The sequence below is a fragment of the Lepisma saccharinum genome, chromosome 7, assembly GCF_977018435.1.
Source record: "Lepisma saccharinum chromosome 7, izLepSacc3.1, whole genome shotgun sequence".
Taxonomy (NCBI): Eukaryota; Metazoa; Arthropoda; class Insecta; order Zygentoma; family Lepismatidae; genus Lepisma; species Lepisma saccharinum.
Window position 1 is genome coordinate 71,992,375 of NC_139235.1, and position 17,548 is coordinate 72,009,922.

The 17,548-nt window shown below is 40.6% G+C and overlaps 1 protein-coding gene across 2 annotated transcripts in view; it reads right to left on the reverse strand.

The window, feature by feature from the left end:
- Positions 1-17,329, reverse strand: part of LOC145989913 (voltage-dependent calcium channel gamma-7 subunit) — a 131,017-nt gene extending 113,688 nt beyond the window's left edge. For both annotated transcript variants that reach the window (XM_083125417.1, XM_083125416.1), the window contains exon 1: positions 16,861-17,329. The gene's annotated coding sequence lies outside the window, so the exon portion shown is untranslated. The remainder of the gene's footprint in view (positions 1-16,860) is intronic.
- Positions 17,330-17,548: the final 219 nt, after the last annotated feature.

A 17,548-nucleotide genomic window follows, 5' to 3' on the forward strand; every position in this document is an offset into this window, starting at 1 on the left:
GAAAACACCCGACTAAGTGTTCCTCAGTTACGACCGTTGTAGTAGAAAATGTTGCTTGCAAGATGATGTCCGATCAAACTGCCTTGTGGAAGCATGGATATCATGGCAGAATACCACGAAAGAGGCCGTATGCAAATAAAGTGAATCGCAGGAATAGACTTTCATTCGCGAAAGAGCACATCCACAAGGACCAGGAATTTTTTGATAGTGTCATATGGTCAGACAAGTCCAAGATTAATATATACGGGTCAAATGGGATAAATAGGGTGTGGAGAAAATCAAATAAAGACAATGATCACATTAACACAGTTCCAACAGTTAAACACGGTGGTGGGTCATTAATGATTTGGGGTTGTATGTCGTCCAAAGGTGTTGGTACCATCCAGTTTATTGATGGTATCATGGATGCATATGTCTATTTAGACATATTGAAGAACAATGTAAAGCAGAGTGCCCAAAAAATGGACATGCCGCCTATCTACAGATTCCAACAAGACAATGACAGTAAGCATAAGACGCGAGTTAACATGAATTGGCTAATATGGAATGTGCCCAAACTACTACAAACACCAGCTCAAAGCCCAGACCTAAATCCCATTGAGCATTTATGTGCAATTTTGAAGAGGCGAGTTCATAAAGCAGGCGTCAAGTCCAAACAAGAGTTGAAAACTGTTGTGCAAGCCGAGTGGAATAAAATAAGCCCTGAAACATGTCGGAAACTGGTTAATTTTATGAAGCACAGGTGTTAAGCAGTAATTAAAGCCAAAGAATACGCATCAAAGTATTATAAATGTCAGTTAATTTACTTACTTTTTCTTCTATATTATTAAGTGTCCGAATACAAAAGTTGTACAAAAATGGCATTTTTCTCTTTCAGTTTCATTTAATTTATTATTTTCATTGGTTATACAGAATTTGGGTAAGATTTTATGTTTCTAATGATATTAGTTATTGAATTGCAAAGAAAGAATTTCAAAAGAGTCTATTTTCTTTCAGATATTAAAGCATTTTCTTTGAAAATCCGTGTGTACGAATAAGAATGTTACATACTGTACCTCGAGGAACTTTCTTGCAATTTCCTCTTTAAAACACACTTTACAGTGTGTACAGCTGTTCGTTACTCCGAGCCGTGTCAACATTTGAGCAGAAGAAACAGGTTGCAGAACTTGTCTCTTCTAAGCAACGCCTTTACTGCTCGATTTGGGTGACATCTGGTGAAGGGAGCGAAGCTGAAGAGCATCGACCCCAGGGGGGGTCCCTTTTTACACGTTGAAGTTTCGAAAGCAGGAATTTTTCTTGACAGAATGGCAGTAGCTCGACTTTAGAAACTGCGGAAAGTTTGAGACGGAAAGACATTTCATAACGAAGGCACAAAGAACCTATTTTGTGCCAAATAATGGAAGAACGTAATGGAAGATAATAAAACAAGGATTACAGGTTCGTAATGCTTTTCACTCATAATTATCTAAAAATCACGCAAGTTTGAATATTACTTATTGCTTTTAAAATCACGGGATGCTTTTAAGGAACTTAAAGCAATTCCCAAATATGTTCTGAGTTCATTTGGAAAGTAAAGAAATAAAATTCAAATAAATCGAGAACACGCTCTCTTGCGTCATTGGTTTCGACCTATCCGAGTATTTTGTAAATCAAAATTTTCCTGAATTTACCATAATGTTTTGAACTGCATTCTGGCATTATAGAAGCCCATGCGTCTCCACCCAAAGTCAAAGAAACTTACTCGAGATTTTATCTCGAAAATAATTTTAGTTTTCAGATTCGTTTTACTTCGCTTCTGACAAGCAGTTCATTTCATCGTTTTAATTCACTGACTGGAATTAGTTTACTTGTGTTGTTGTGGCTTTGGCTCGGGCCTATAATGTGCTTATCATCATAGTTTTTGTTCCATTGTCCTAGGTCTTACCAGAATTTGGAATAAAAGAGTTGTTGCCCATGCTTAGAAATGAAGAAAATGACACGGGCCATGTTGAAACAGAATGTCCGCCCTCTTGAAATCAGTGATTATGAAAAAATACTGACTCACACTCACAACACACAAAATACCGTATATTTTAAAAGTGGCCAAGCAACCAATATTTTTTTTTTTTTTTTGTAACACTTGAAATAGATTGACTCCACAGTATAAAAGAACAATTTTGTGGCAACATATGTGGATTCCAAAGGATGGCACGGATAGAGAGAGTTTGGAATAATGTAGAGAAGAGAAAAAATTGAGGAAACTAGGAAAAGAAGGTCAATGAAGTAAACCTTCCACGCATTTCCGGCATCTGGAAATCGACGTGGTCTACTCAAGCAGGAAGCGACGGCTACACTTGGTCCCTCAGAACAAACAGAATGTCTGTTATATTTAGAACTCTATATCCGCCTCAGTTGAGACACAAAAGAATTTCCTACGACATAACAATGGCGTGTCTGTGTGTACACGAAATCACAGTAAATCTAAATAGAACCGAAACTGAGATACTGTTTTTTCCCTTCTCTGTTGACCAGATGGTTACGAACCTCCGAGGAGGGGTTTTACTTGTACGCGGGATGCTTTATTTGCCATATTTATTTCTCAGAACGCCTCTTGGCATTTATTTGGAGTCCAAGGACTTCCAAGTTTGCCTGTCGAAAAAATGAAAGTATTCTACATGTAGAAATCGATTATATTGTTATGTTGGCAATGAATTCTGTGAACAGAGCAATTTTTACATCCGTTTTGTCAGCTCCTGATAGTGCCTCCACTTTATTTCCCTTCCTATATTCAAATTGTCTCAGTGCCTTTCCCCCTCTCTTCTGTTCTTCCATTCCTTCAATCTCCATCCACTCTTCTCTTCCTGTTAGTGTCTTCCATCCCTTCTCTGTGCACTTATCCGAATCTTCATGCACTCAAATCTCAAGCAGTTCTTGTCAGTGTCATTCCTCCATTTTTGTCCACTCGTGTACTCCTTCTGATCTACAGCACTTATTGTCCTTACTCCATTTCTGTTTACTCATACTCATTCCTATCTCCACTCCAACCACCGTTGTCTTTTCTTTCATGTCTTCCAATCCTTCTTTCTGCACATCTACAACCATTCTCATCTCTTTAATTGTCTTTCCTCCCTTCTGTCCTCTCATACTCATTCCTATCTACACTCAAACAATAATTATCTTTTCTGTCCCTTCAAATCCTCTGCGCACATCCATTGCTTCCTATCTCCAGTGTTCTTTTCCTTCAGTGTATTCCACTAATTCTCTGCGTTCACGTTCACTCCTTCTCATCTCCAGAAAATTCCTTATTTTCCCTGGACCCTCTCCAGTTCTATACAGTGTCTTTAAAGTTGATTCCCTGTCTGGTTCTTTCACTATCTTTCCCTTTTTTTCTAGCATTTGTATACTACGCCATAGCATTTTAAAATCTTTCTTCCAGTATTTGAAATACCCCCCTCGTATTTATAAATTCCATACTCTCTTCCTTCTTGTCTTTCCTATTAATGCTTTCAGTTATTCCTTCGTCACTGTTGCAAGTTTGCTTTTTCGCTCGTTGGTGGAAGATCACTTCCCTGCACTATGTAATAAAGTTTGCACATGGACTACCGATTTTCTGATATGGTCTTTTTATGGTTATGAACAATTGGCAAAGAGAAAACATTGTCTCTGATAAAGTTTGAAGCTTGAAATATGAAAAATAACTCCAAGTAAACAAGTTTTGTGACAAAATTTGAAGTTTACAATATGTAAAATAAATAAAATATACAAGATTTTTGACAAAATGTGAAGCCTGGAGTATAAAAAATAATTTAAACAAAATTTGAGGCTTGAAATGTGAAAAATGATACAGAAAAACAAGATTTTTGAAAAAAATTGAAGCTTGAAGTATGATAATAATGAAGAATTTACAAGGTTATAACAAAATTTGAAGATTGAAATTTGAATAATATTTATGAAAGAATAAGGTTTGTAACAAAATTTGAAGCTTGAAATATGAAAAATAATGCAAAACAAACAAGGCTTCAAAAAATTCAGCTTGATACGTGACATAACACTTATAATAAACAATGTTTGTGACAAAATTTGAAGTTTTAAATATGAAATATTAGAGATAAGGAGCAAGGTTTTTGACAAAATTTGAAACTTAAAATGTGATAAATAATTATGAACAAAATTTGAAGCTCGAAATATGAAAATAATACAGAAAAACAAGATTTTGGTCAAATTTGGAGCTTGGAATATGAAAAATAATTAAGAATAAATAAATAATAAATAAAGAAAGAAAGAATACACAATGTTTATAACAAAATTTCAAGCTTGAAATGTGAAAAATAGAGAAGAATGAGGCTCTGAACAAAATTGAACCTTGGAATAACTTATCTTCTCTGCAGTTGGAAACAGCGGTGGGTGTTATTCGAGGTACTACTGGATGCAAGTGGCATAAAAGCACTTTTGCAGCGTTCCGTCCGCTAGGTGGAGCTCAGTAAAGGTTTTGGAGGTCACGGTAATCTGTTGCCGCAGAGGCATGGCGCCGTGCGGCCACAAAGCATAGTGCGGGATGAAATATTAACTGCATCAGCAGGAAATGGTTCGCGAGGGCGTATCCGGTAGTGGAGACCGCAGAGGAGTTTTTACTAATAGGAAATTACCTTCCGGCAGTTAGAGTGTGCCCGCTTCTCTATTTCACGAGAATCCACAACACACACACGCCTTGGTGGATGCAGCCGAAAGAATTTCGGTACCAAACTTCAGTAAAGCGTTTTGGAATATTTTCGCGGGGCATAGGCGAAACGTGGCGGAAGGCAAGATGGCACTTCCCCCTCTAAAAAGAAGAACAGATTTAATAAAATTTACAAATTACTTTTTTTAAAACCCATGGGACTTAAGGAGGAAAGTAATAAAGAGTAATATTTGTGATTTCGCAAATCTAACAGTTATTCAGCAAATACTGTTAGACGCTTTTTCGGTTCTGTCCCCCAAAGTTAAGCCTCAAGTTTCATTCTGCCCCCACATCAAATTTAGAGCTCACGTTACGTGCATGGGTAAGGGTGATTTTGAATTGGGATATAGCACAGATTTTGCGTAACATCTTTCCATCGAAAAAAAATTAGAACGGGTACTGGGGTAGCATAATATACTCTGTTATAGCATACTACCTGATTACCCGGCGTTGCCCGGGTATTTATTTATTCCAATCTTGAATTAGACAGGAAAATAATGAATTCAAACTATAGTGTGAAATGTAACTAATTTTAAATCTGATCGTGACTGTCACCAATTAGCTTAGCGACTCCGAAAACTATGGATTCGACACTAATCTAGGTCATTTGTGGCATTTTTTTTCCACCCACTTCACCACCCATGCCGATAGGTGATGAACTTGGAGTTGAATCGCCTTGGGAGTGTCACGAAAACTATGGATTCCATTCGCAACACAGCCTGAATGTTAGACAACCCGAGAAACACTATCGTTGTGCGGATTGCATAGAGTCGCGGGTGTCTGTTTGTGCGGAATTTAATATCGGTGGTTCTCGATTATTTTTACGTGTCACCCCTTCCCACCTCACCCCTAGGGGTTCCATGGGTGTCTTACCACCACAGTATTTCTTTCCAGATTGCAAGTGTACGTGTACCAAGTTTGGTTGAAATTGCTGAAGGCGTTCGATAGTTATTCGGGAACAAACAAATATACACACCCACACACACACATTCATCCATTTTTAGATAGATAGATAGATACATATGGAGGAAAGTTAATATGTAATATTGTGTATGGCAGTAATATGCAACTATTATGGCTGGTCAATTTTTCTTCCCCAAAAAACTACCTTTTTGGCGGAGTAGCTATCACAGTGCGCTACGACACCATGGGCCCCGGTTCATATCCCGGCCTGGACATGGGTGTTCTTTGTGAATGCCCCTTCATCAATTTCATCGTATCATCACTCATCCTCATCCTCGAGATTAGAGAAAAGTAGCAGAAAAGCGAAGTGAAATAAACCAAATCACTCCAATCAATCAACCAAAAACCGGGGGACACTGAGGGATTATTGCCAACCCCCAGCCCCGCCTTTAGTGTCGCCACGGCAACCGCCTCCCTTGTGGAAATGGTTTGCTATCTTCACTAGCAAGGTTCACTTGGAGAGTATGTACGCACTTACATTGGCATCTGAAACGGAAGGATAGAGGAAACGCCTCCCCCCCCACCACCACCCACACACACACACATTTCTGATTATTTTAAAAGGAGAATGTAGACGATTCTGGGTTTATTTTAAGATATATTTCTTTACTACAATATTTCCTCGTCAGCTTACTGTATTATTCATCTATTTCAAAGGACTTAAGGGACGTGCAGCAAGAGTTTTTGCATTTCCTTGTTCCGCGAAAAATATAATTTTCTAACTTTTCTAGTGCATTCTCTTATAACCGTAGAACTGCCCTTCAAATTTAGTTAGGCTAAATTCTGTTCTAAATTTCTTCCTGGCCATTGTTCGTTACCGAATTCCATCCACTAAACACTTACAAAACCCCATTCTTCTAGAAATTTTAAATATCCAACCACCTCACGAGAGACATAAACTGGCAGACCATGAATTCCTGCATAAAATAGTTAATGGTACCATCAGAAGTGACAGCCTTCTTCAGGAAATTCCCTTTCAAGGGCCATCTCGCACAACAAGAAGCACTCATCTTATCACTTCTCAGAAGCCAAGGTTATGCCTCATACAGCGTTCCCTGCTCTACAGATTAACCAGCCAATTCAAGAAGTTAACAGGCCAAATAGACATTTTTGAAAATCAGGCACGTTTCAAAAGGCTCTTATACAAAAATATGTAAGGTTTTTATTGGGTCAATTTTTTGTTTGTTGCAATTATATATATATATATATATATATATATATATATTCCACTGTTATACATTCCAATGTAAAATGGCCAACGCTGTGTTTGGAATTCTTTGTTAAATAAAATAAATAAATATGTAGAGTAGAAAGTGGACTGCAAACAAATTTTGATCAATTTCAAAACAAACGTAAACCACCGTTCTTACAGAAATCCTACGGGCGCCTAACCTTATGATCCTATCGAATTCAAATGGTAACATTACATTTACATATTTTTATTTTCTGTAGTGCACAAAAATGGAAGTCATTCCTCTATTTCAATATTTTGTCATTTTGAAAAATTCCTTTCAGTTTAACGTACTGTAATTCGAAAATGATTATCAATACACTGAAGGTTGTTCAAATAATGAATTATGCGTTGCCAACCAAGGGCACGCACACGAAAATTTTCGACATGCTTACTTTATTTCAAAGAGAACAATGTGTGTATACAGTAGACGTTGCCGTTGAAAATTTTCTATTAAAATTCACTTATCGCCGTAGAGTTAGGCAACACATAACGCCATACAGGGAACCGATTATTTCAGGATCTAGGTGCCGTTTTTTATTGCAGGAAACTGTACATATACTCCAATATGTCAAAGCGATAATTATTTATATCATGCTGCCACTAAAAATGTCAATACTTCACACATCTCCTCTTAAAGGCTCATTTATATAATTGTTGACGTTGATTTAACTTTTACCTCTATATGATTACGTCAATCTTTATCAACCTACCTTCACCATGTGCATGAAAGTTGTCTCGTGTAAAGTTGCAAGTCCAATAATGGTTTTGGTGATGACAATTCTTATATTTTGAAAGATGTAGCATACTTATGATCAGGGGAGGCTTAACGGATGATCTGAGCGGCCACCAGAGGCTTCGCCCTCGGATGTGCACCAAACCGGGGTGCCCCCTTGATTAGCGTCAAAACCTTATTTCTGATGATAAGGCTTCGGATAGTTATGCATTTTGCATATAGCGTATGCAAATTCATATTTTCATTACAGATTTTTTTCTTACAAATGCATATTCTGCTGTTTCTGTCTGAAAATTTGTAGTTTCCTTTCCTTTGGAGCAATTCAAAAACATGATTCAGTATGTGTTCGCGAATAATTCTGGCTACAAGCTCCTGAAGAACATTTGGTCTATTCATGAAGGGAAACAAAATATGGACGGTATTCAAATTGAACTGCACCTTTCCGATTTGTTGAAATTACAACATGCGCCTATTGTTTCTTGTGAAGTGTAGATAGTGTTTTCCGAGTATAAACGTATTCTCGTGGATAACAGGCATAAGTTGAATTTTGAGCATCTGAAACAATACGTAGTTATTAAGTTCAATAGTAACCTTTCATGCTGAGTAGAATGGGAGACAGCTGGTGAAATTCCACCTTCTGCTAAGTCAGAAACAGTTAGTGGACTTACGATAAAGATACATACAAAAACCATATGTAAAATATGGTCAATTGTCAATAAGGTAAGCCAAACCATATTTTTTTTACTTATGTAAACAGTGGAATTAATAAATAGTTACAAGCTATGGCTAAATTTTCTGAGTTTGATGTAAATTTTTAAATGCATATTTGGATCATTTAAACAGCATATTTCGAGCATTTTAAGAGCATATTTGCATGCATATTTAAAAGTTTTTTAGTGCATAACTATCCGAAGCCTACTGATGACATAAGCGTGGGTGTTTTGTTTGTTTCAGTATATTTTCAAGTCAACTTTATGGACAGAAAGACTAATCGGGACTCGACCTGCAGTTTAAAGTGGGATACAAACCACTATGAGCCTCCACCAGCTGCGCGGTTATTTGTATTTAAAAGAGTTGGATTTATTGTTGACGAGGATAATTGTAGTTACTGCTGCATAACATAAGTATATTGCAAAATCATTTAGCAATTTAAGCTAAGATTACCATTATCTCGATGGGGTGGAAGGGGTGATCCTTCCACGTAGGACACCCAATTGTCAACCTCACTTCCACGTAGTACACCCTGGGCTGCATTTTGCAGACTAATGAGGCTCTGGCGTTTGAGGTACATGGGCTGGACGCCGTATAACATGACGGTACAAAATAGCCCTTAAGTGCTGATACACCAAAAAATTCAACTTAAAAAAAAAAGAAAAAATCTCGATGTGTGTTCACTAACAGTAACACTTAAAGAATTTATAAAATAAGGCTATTGTTTTTGTCATTAAAACCGTAAATATATGTGACATGTTTTTTTAATTGGAGGAAGATGTAAAGCAGGGGCACCAGAGTAGAAAGTAGGGGAGGGGGGGGTGCAAAAATCCACTTCGCCCGGTTAAATTTTTTATGTTGAGCCGCTTCTGCTCATAATATTGAACTTCAGTTCATAAACGATTTACTTGTAATTTTCAGGGCGAGGGGGACAACTCGTTACTGCATCCCCCTCCTCCTCTGAATATTAGCCAATTATAAAATCATACAGTGCAATTTCGTATTGATTGACTGATTGATTTGCTTTATGAGATGAAGATGAGTGATGATATGATGAAATTGATGAAAGGACACTCACAATGAACACCCATGCCCAGGCCGGGATTCGAACCCGGAACCCTTGGCGTCGTAGCGCGCTGTGCTAACCACTACGCCAAGGAAGTCGGCACAATTTCGTCTTCAGCAAATCGTCTTACCCTATTCTCTTGGTCCAAGGTGAAAATGGACGCCCCAAAAGCAATCTGCTTTTCACACGCACCGTTAGCTATTCAGTGGTTCGTACATTCGAAGTGCACATTTGAATGAAAAAAAATAATGAAGGACATAACTTTTGCAGGGCGAGATAAGCGTGTACGCCGTTAACCAACCAAACTTTCCTAAACTTTTATGGAACGACCCTTTTTTATACCTCCCTTGCGTGTTTAATTTTATGCTGATTTGCTTTCTGACTGAACTGTGACCTTTCCCATTGAAGATGTGGAGTGGGGAGTGCAATAAAAATTCACGCAAGCCAGATGAAACGGGCGCTTTTCGGGAGAAACGGTGGGTTGGGAGGAGGTTCGTTTCAAAAGCCCTACCCAATGTAAAAGTGAGATTAGCCAATCAATATATCATGGATTTCAGAAAGTCAGATTGAATACAAGGGAACGACAAGAAGTGATAACTCTATTTTAATGAACTTTTTTTTAACAAGAGACAGGACAGATTTGGTTTAATTTGATTGAATTTTTACTTTTACCTCGCTTTCCTACCACTATTGGCTACTCGCGAAAATAAGGATGAATGATGAATGGACATTCACAAAGAACACCCATCCCCAGGCTGGGATTCGAATCCGGTACCCCTGGCATCGCAGCGCTCTGTGCTAACCACTCCCCCACGGAGGCCTACAAACCAGACTTGGAACGCTGTAGAAATTACCGCCAGTACCGCATACAATGATTTAGGCACTCCGAATTCTCGAGTCCTAACCGTACTGAAGGGTTACTAACGACTAAGGCGAAAAATACAAAGCCATTGTACCCTCACAGGCAATAAAAATGGGACACCTAGATCCTGAAATACTGGCTTCCCTGCAATGTGTTTTGTGGATTGCATAACTCTGAGGCAATAGCAGAATTTCCTATTAAAAAGTTGCTATTTAACTTGGCTCATCGTCCTAGATGTCCCATTTTTTTTGCCGACGATTGTTCACTTTAGGATCCTTGATTTTGCAGAACTCTACGCACATAGACCATCATCATTTCTTTTCTGGTAGAATAATATGTAACAGTGGCGTGGCGTGACCTTTTCAAAACCGGTATCAGTACGACAATTATGCCTGATAGTCGTTATCACCCCTCCCCCTCACCCCCGGTAAAGAAAACATGTCTTCGAGTTAGAAATTTGTTCATTTCGTTCTTGTTTTGCAATCCTCACAGTGATTTAGCCACAAACACTCCTAGAAAGAACTACCACTCATGAGACAGTTAACACGAAAATCCAATGAATAGTGGTAGACCCTTGTCAATTCTTCATCTGTCTCCGTTTCTTTGAAATGAGCTGCGAAGGGGTAGAAGAAGAACCACACTTTTCTCGGGTCAGTTTGACGTTTGTGTGGTAAGCACCGAGCAGACAACAGAACTCCGCTCCTTCGTGGAAGGGAAGCCCAGCTGTACGTACTACTGTTGCCAACTTAGTATTTTGGAGCAAGGTTTGTCCAAATCACGAATCACACCAAGGAACTATATTTTCATCTATTACCTAACTGGTCTCAGTTGTACTTCAATCCAGCCTTGGCTCTGCAGTCTACCTCTAGTTGCTTCACAGAAATTGTATTCCTATTTAGGAGGGATTTAGCTCTTTTCTGCTAATCAGATGTGACAACACTGGCTGCTCCGGTGGGTCTGAACGGCAAGAGGGCCCCTTAACAGGTACTCTATGTGATCAAAAATATCCGGACACACCACGAAACGTGTGTTTATCATAGAGGGCAACACAGTACTGCCATCTACCGCGTGGAACACATAGTCAGCGAACTCAGTAGTCTGCAGACAGTGTGAGACAGCAGTATGGGACAGTCTGAAGAACTCACGGACTTTCAACGTGGTCAGGTGGTTGGGTGCCACTTGTGTGAGAAGTCTGTGAGTGAGATTTCCACCCTCCTAAACACCCCTCTGTCCACTATCTCCGATGTTATAGTCAAGGGATGTGTACAACCCAAAAGCGTGCAGGCCAACATCCCATGTTGACCTCCAGAGACCATCGAGTGTTGAAGAGGCTCGCACAGCATTATCGTCAATCATCCATCGCCACCATCACACAGGAATTCCGAAATGCATCAGGATCTACTCCAAGCACCATTACTGTTTGGCGCAAGGTGCGGCAAATTGGTTTCCATGGCCGAGCAGCTGCCCATGAGTCAAACATCACACAGACAAATGCCAAACGCCGCCTTGTGTGGTGCAAGGAACGTCGAAACTGGACCATAGAACAGTGGAAAACCGTTGTGTGGAGTGATGAATCACAGTACACAATGTGGCGATGCGATGGTAGGGTGTGGGTGTGGCGAATGCCAGGTGAACGACATCTACCAGCCTGTATAGTGCCGACAGTGAAATTCGGAGGTGGCGGGGTTACAGTGTGGTAATGTTTCTCCTGGAGGGGGCTTGGCCCCCTTGTTGCTTTACATGGCAATGTCACGGCACTATCTTACGTTGACATTTTAACAGCTTTCATGCTGCCTACGATCGAAGACCTGTTTGGGGATGACCATTGTGTCTTTCAACACGACCGAGCACCCATCCATACTGCAGGGCTTGTGGGGGAGTGGTTTGACGACAACAACATCCCACTAATGGACTGGCCTGTGCAGAGTCCTGATTTGAATCCCATAGAACATCTCTGGGATGTTTTGGAATGCCGACTTCGTGCTAGACCACACCGATCCACATCAATACCTCTTCTTATTTTGGCGCTCTGCGAGAAATGGGCTGCCATTCCTCAGGAAACCTTCCGGCACCTGATTGAAAGTATGCCTGTGAGAGTGAACGCTGTCATCAAGGCTAAGGGTGGGCCAACACTGTATTGACTGCCAGTGGTCCCGATGGAGGGTTGCTCAAACTTGTACTTTATTTTCAGGTGGGTGTCCGGATACTTCTGATCACATAGAGTATATGAATAAGCCCATAAAGTCCTTCCCCGCTCTTTCCTTGCATTGGCGCCCTCTTCTCCCTTGTTACCTCTTCAGGGTAGCGGAACGGCCTCCCTCTTCGTTTCTGTCGGCTGCAGAAAAAATGTCCTAGGCAATATCTACTCGACGGCAACGGAGTTCATTAACGTATTTAACAATGTTGTCATTTTATTGAAACAACTTTTTAATTCTTTACATTTTGCTGTTACCTGCGGTAACACCGGCTACATGCACACCACGCCTCTGACATGTAATCTTGATTTTAAAGAGGTTTGTCTCGTCTTGAACAGTCCGAGAGTCTCTGTATTCCTTAACCTTCTCCCTGGATCACTCTCCAGTAGAGTTTGCACATGTTGTACTTGAAAATCGAGCTCTATGTTTTGCTTTCCTGCAGGCAAAGAGACTAGTGCTAGTGCAAAATGCTCCCCCACTACTGCAAAATTACAAAAAATAGGAAAATAACCAACATCAAAAATCATTCTTTCTGAACGCTACGAAAATCTGCAGTGTAGCTAACCTCCCGACTACTATATCCTGAATGCAGAAAGTGAACCATGGTTATAATAATAGTGTGCACTCAGTCATGCGTCAAAACAGTTGCCATTTGCGGAAATGTGGTAAGTATAATGCACTGCTGGTTCGACTTAGAGTTTTTGTTTTAAGTCCACTTTAGGCACTGATAGACTAATCGGGACTGGACCTATAGTTTAAAGTGAGATCCGAACCCCACTATCCGCCTCCACTGGGTATCGAACCCTGGACCCTTCGATTGTAAGCCGACGCTACGCCATCGGGGGGGCTGCTGAGTTATGTACCTCTTGGCTAATTTGGCGCTCACTCACTCGGATCACCCATCCCCATCTTCGCAAATTAGCCAAGAGGCACAAAACGCGAAGTAAAATAAACTAAATCAATCAATCACTCCGTGGCCTTGCGGTCTAAGGCACCTTGCTTATGCGGGACGGCATAGGTTCGATCCCGGGTTCAGTCTCCGTGACTTTTCGGCCTGTGTATAGGGCCGGTGGCAACCCACCATCGTGAGGAAATTGGGGTGCTCCGAATGAGTGAGCGTAATCCGGTCGCGAAGTCCTACAACGGCTGGGGGTTGGTCGGGCCGACCACCCGTCCTCCTAGTCTGGCTGCAGATCTCCACGCCTCCCTGGTGGCCCGCGTGGGAGGGAGGCCAGCAGTCGGTAGGTAAGCAAGGGCCCAATATTGGGCTGTAGCGCTATAGGGGGGATGAGTGATTAAATTGATGAATGGACATTCACAAACAACCAAACCCGAACGGGATTCGAACCCGGGACCCTTGGCGACGCAGCGCGATGTGCTAACCACTCGGCCACAGGGTCCGGCGTCATTCATCATGGACCACAGGCATAGGCCTAAGCGTAACTTGGGACTTAACTTGCGAGGGGGGGGGCCAACTTGGAGCTTAACTTTGGTTGGGGCAGAATCAAAAAGGTTTTGAAGTTTATGAAAATATCGACCACGACTATTTTCATAAATAACTGTTACATTTGCAAAATCATAAAAAAAAAAATACTCGTCACCTTGCTCCTCACGTTCCAGGAGGTTAAGTAAATCACCATTAACCTATAAATTTACATAAACCTGAAAGTTTTGAATCCCAATAAACGCATAGTTGAATGGTTCGATTTGTACTTCCAACTTTACCTCTAATCCCACTTGGCAGTGGCACAAGAACGGGAGTTACAGGGAAACATTGCACCCTCTCAATTTCCTCGCCCTAAAGCCATCAATCCACATTGATACCACTTGAAAATTTGTCTTCACAAGTGCAAATTGTTACAGTTGTAGATTTTAGTGACACACACCTATTTTTTCTCTTTCGGTCATATTATCTCCAAAGCACATTTGGGAATATTATTCACAAAAAATATTCTGCTATATATTTTCAATATATAGGCCTACGAGGTTTCAAAAAAAATATTAAAAATTTCCGAAACTTAGGATGCTACAGAACGCGTTCTTAGTTCACTTGATAGTAGTGTTGCCCACGAGACGAGACTTTGGCCTGTCTCGTCTCGTGGAAATGCTGTGAAATGCTGTCTCGTCTCGAAAATATTCGTTTGTCTCGGGACACATGATCAATCTCGTCTCGTCTCGAATTTTTAAAAGTCTGTCCCGTCTCGTCCCGTGGGCAACACTACTTGGTAGGAAAAGAAATGGAAAAGTCAAATGAATCGAGGACGTGCTTCAATTTGTCCAAGGGTCTTAACAATATTTTGGAAAATAGCAATTTTCTATACGAGTGTAGTGTTTTGTTAGTGGAAGCATAGAGATTTCGGAAATTTCGCCGCACACTTTAGATCCAGGATTGCGCACAAATCTCACTGACCTGTTTTGCGTACAGATTTTGATCGAACGTTGCCACTTTGATAGCTTTAAAGTCTGTGCGCAAAACTGTTTTTTCTTTAGACAAGAAGAGAGAGAGAGAAATAAAATAGTAAATCATACCAATTTACTCAAACTCAAAAGTTAGGTTAGGTTAGGTTAATGACTGCAAAAACACGTGTAAGTCCACACACACACACACAAAAACGCAACAGAAGTGAGAATGGCTTGAGAAAATTTTACATCTGACAACATCGCCTCATTTTTTGTGCGCAATCCTGTACCTTGTGACAGCTTGTCAACGGCTTATCAGATATCACTGATAAAACCGGAAAAGTGTGCGCAATCCGGCTGTAGCCGGAAATTTAATAAGAAACCTAGGCGATCGAGACACTGGACGTTCATGAATCGTTCATACTTCCTCATGGTAGATTATCGTCAAACGTCAGAGTAGCTATAACTTAAGAAGAGAATGAGAAAGAAGTTTCGACATTAAGAAAAGTTTACATCCAAGACGCAAAGTTTGTTCAAAGTTCACTTTCCACAATTCGGTAGCTGTAGTCAATAGATTATAGATGGCACTGGCTTACGCAAGGGGGAGATAATGGAGCTACAACCTTTCCCGAAATTTTCAAATGAAAGCAATAAAAGCTCTGGGAACACCAAAGTGTGAATGCAAGCTCCTCTTAAAATAACCCCCAAATACCATGTTTGTCTTTGAACAACTTTTCATTGCAAAATATTTTGTCTTTTATATGTGATATCCACATTTACAATTCCAGCCTCCTCCGAAAAGAATCCTCCGCCCTACTGATAGAAGAGGTCCTAGAACAACGTTTGAAAAATTTAACACACACACACATGCCTTTTTGGTATTTCATATTTTTTTCTTACTGTACGTCTCTTTTCTGATTCTTCAAGATAATGGCGACCTTGCCGCCCCCCCCCCCGCCTTAGTTTTGGTACCAAATCGTCGCCACTTATTGCGACGATGAGGATGGATGACGATTTTTCTTAATTTGAATTTGAATTAAAATGTTTTGGGTGCGTCAGCACTGAGGCTATTTTGCACCCGTCACACTATACGGGGTCCAGCCCCTTATCATAACAAAAATAAAAGCGTGTCTGAAAAGTAAAACTTCCTTACCTTGGTTAAAAGCTGAGGCTAAAAAGGGCGCTCAGTACAAATAAGGACAAAACACAGGACAACCCAAAATTATACTGGCCATGGGGCCAGTCGCCAGAGCCTCGTTACTCTGCAGTCCAGGGTGTACTACGTGGAAGTGAGGTTGACTATTGGCTGCACTACGTGTAGTGTTGTCCACGGGACGAGACGGGACAGGCTTTTAAAAATTCGAGACGAGACGAGATTGACCATGTGTCATAAGACAAACGAATATTTTCGAGACGAGACAGTATTTCCACGAGACTTCCACGAGACGAGACAGGCCAAAGTCTCGTCTCGTGGGCAACACTAACTACTTGGAAGGAGCACCCCTTACACCCCAGGATGGATGACGATTAGATGAAATTGATGAATGGACAGTCATTAAGAAACAAACACCCATGCTCAGGCCGGGATTCGAACTGGAATCTGTGTGTGAGAGAGGTAGAGAGAGATTGTAAGCACTCAACTCAAAGCGCTATAGTTAGGACACCAAAGTGGTGACACAATCACACGCACTAGTGTTTATTGATTTGTTTTATTTTACTTCGCTTTTGTGCCACTTTGCGCTAATTTGCGAAGATAGTTATGAATGATGATATGATGAATATGATGAATGGACACTCAAGAACATCAATACCCAGGCCGGTATTCGAACCCGGGACCCATGGCGTCGCAGCGCGACGTCACACGCACTATCAAATAATTTAAAAAGTATTATCTTAATCATACTTTTCTCACATTTCATTTATTCCTGATCACCCTGTAATTGTATAAAGTTATAACACAAATACAAAACATGCACGTGTCACAAAAAATAATAACTTACCAACGTTTATCAGCTACGAGAAGGGGCGAAAATATCAGCTCCACGCGTTTCCCTCGCTGTAAGCGAAAATTTGGACACTCACAAGACCGAACACTTCACTCACAAAAAAAACAGCCACTTGTTTCTCCAGCAACTTACGGACTACGTAAAAACAACCACTTCTGCGAGACTTTCGTGGACCTGCGCACAAGCATAATCGCAACAATGATGCCCTTTCAACATGCTTATCAACAGTTCACTTCCATTCGGAACACATTTCATACGCTCTAGTGTGGACTTTTTTTTAACGAAAAAGTGTGAAAAAAAGAGGAGTTTTTCCTTCTTTCCGGATCGTAATCTCGTTTTTTTTTTTTAGAAAAGAAAAAGGAATCGAAGAACCAGGGACTGTTTTAAATCGAAATTCCTTCGTTTGCCATCCCTTGGCAACTTAATAAGTTCCGGCAGGCTGCCCGTTGCAGCCTTACGGCATTGCCGCAACAGTCAGGGGGCGCTCGATCCATTGTTCTCTTCTGCGCATGCGCGAACCGAAAGCCTTTCGCGGCACCCTGGCGCTGTGACGATAAGATCGGTGGACTTGCATGAGTTAACACGAAATCTCTTTCGGAACTGAAAGATTAGTTTTAAGGCACTGAACTTGACCAAAGCGTTAGTTTTAATAAGAAAATAATGTATTCAAATTTGTGTAATT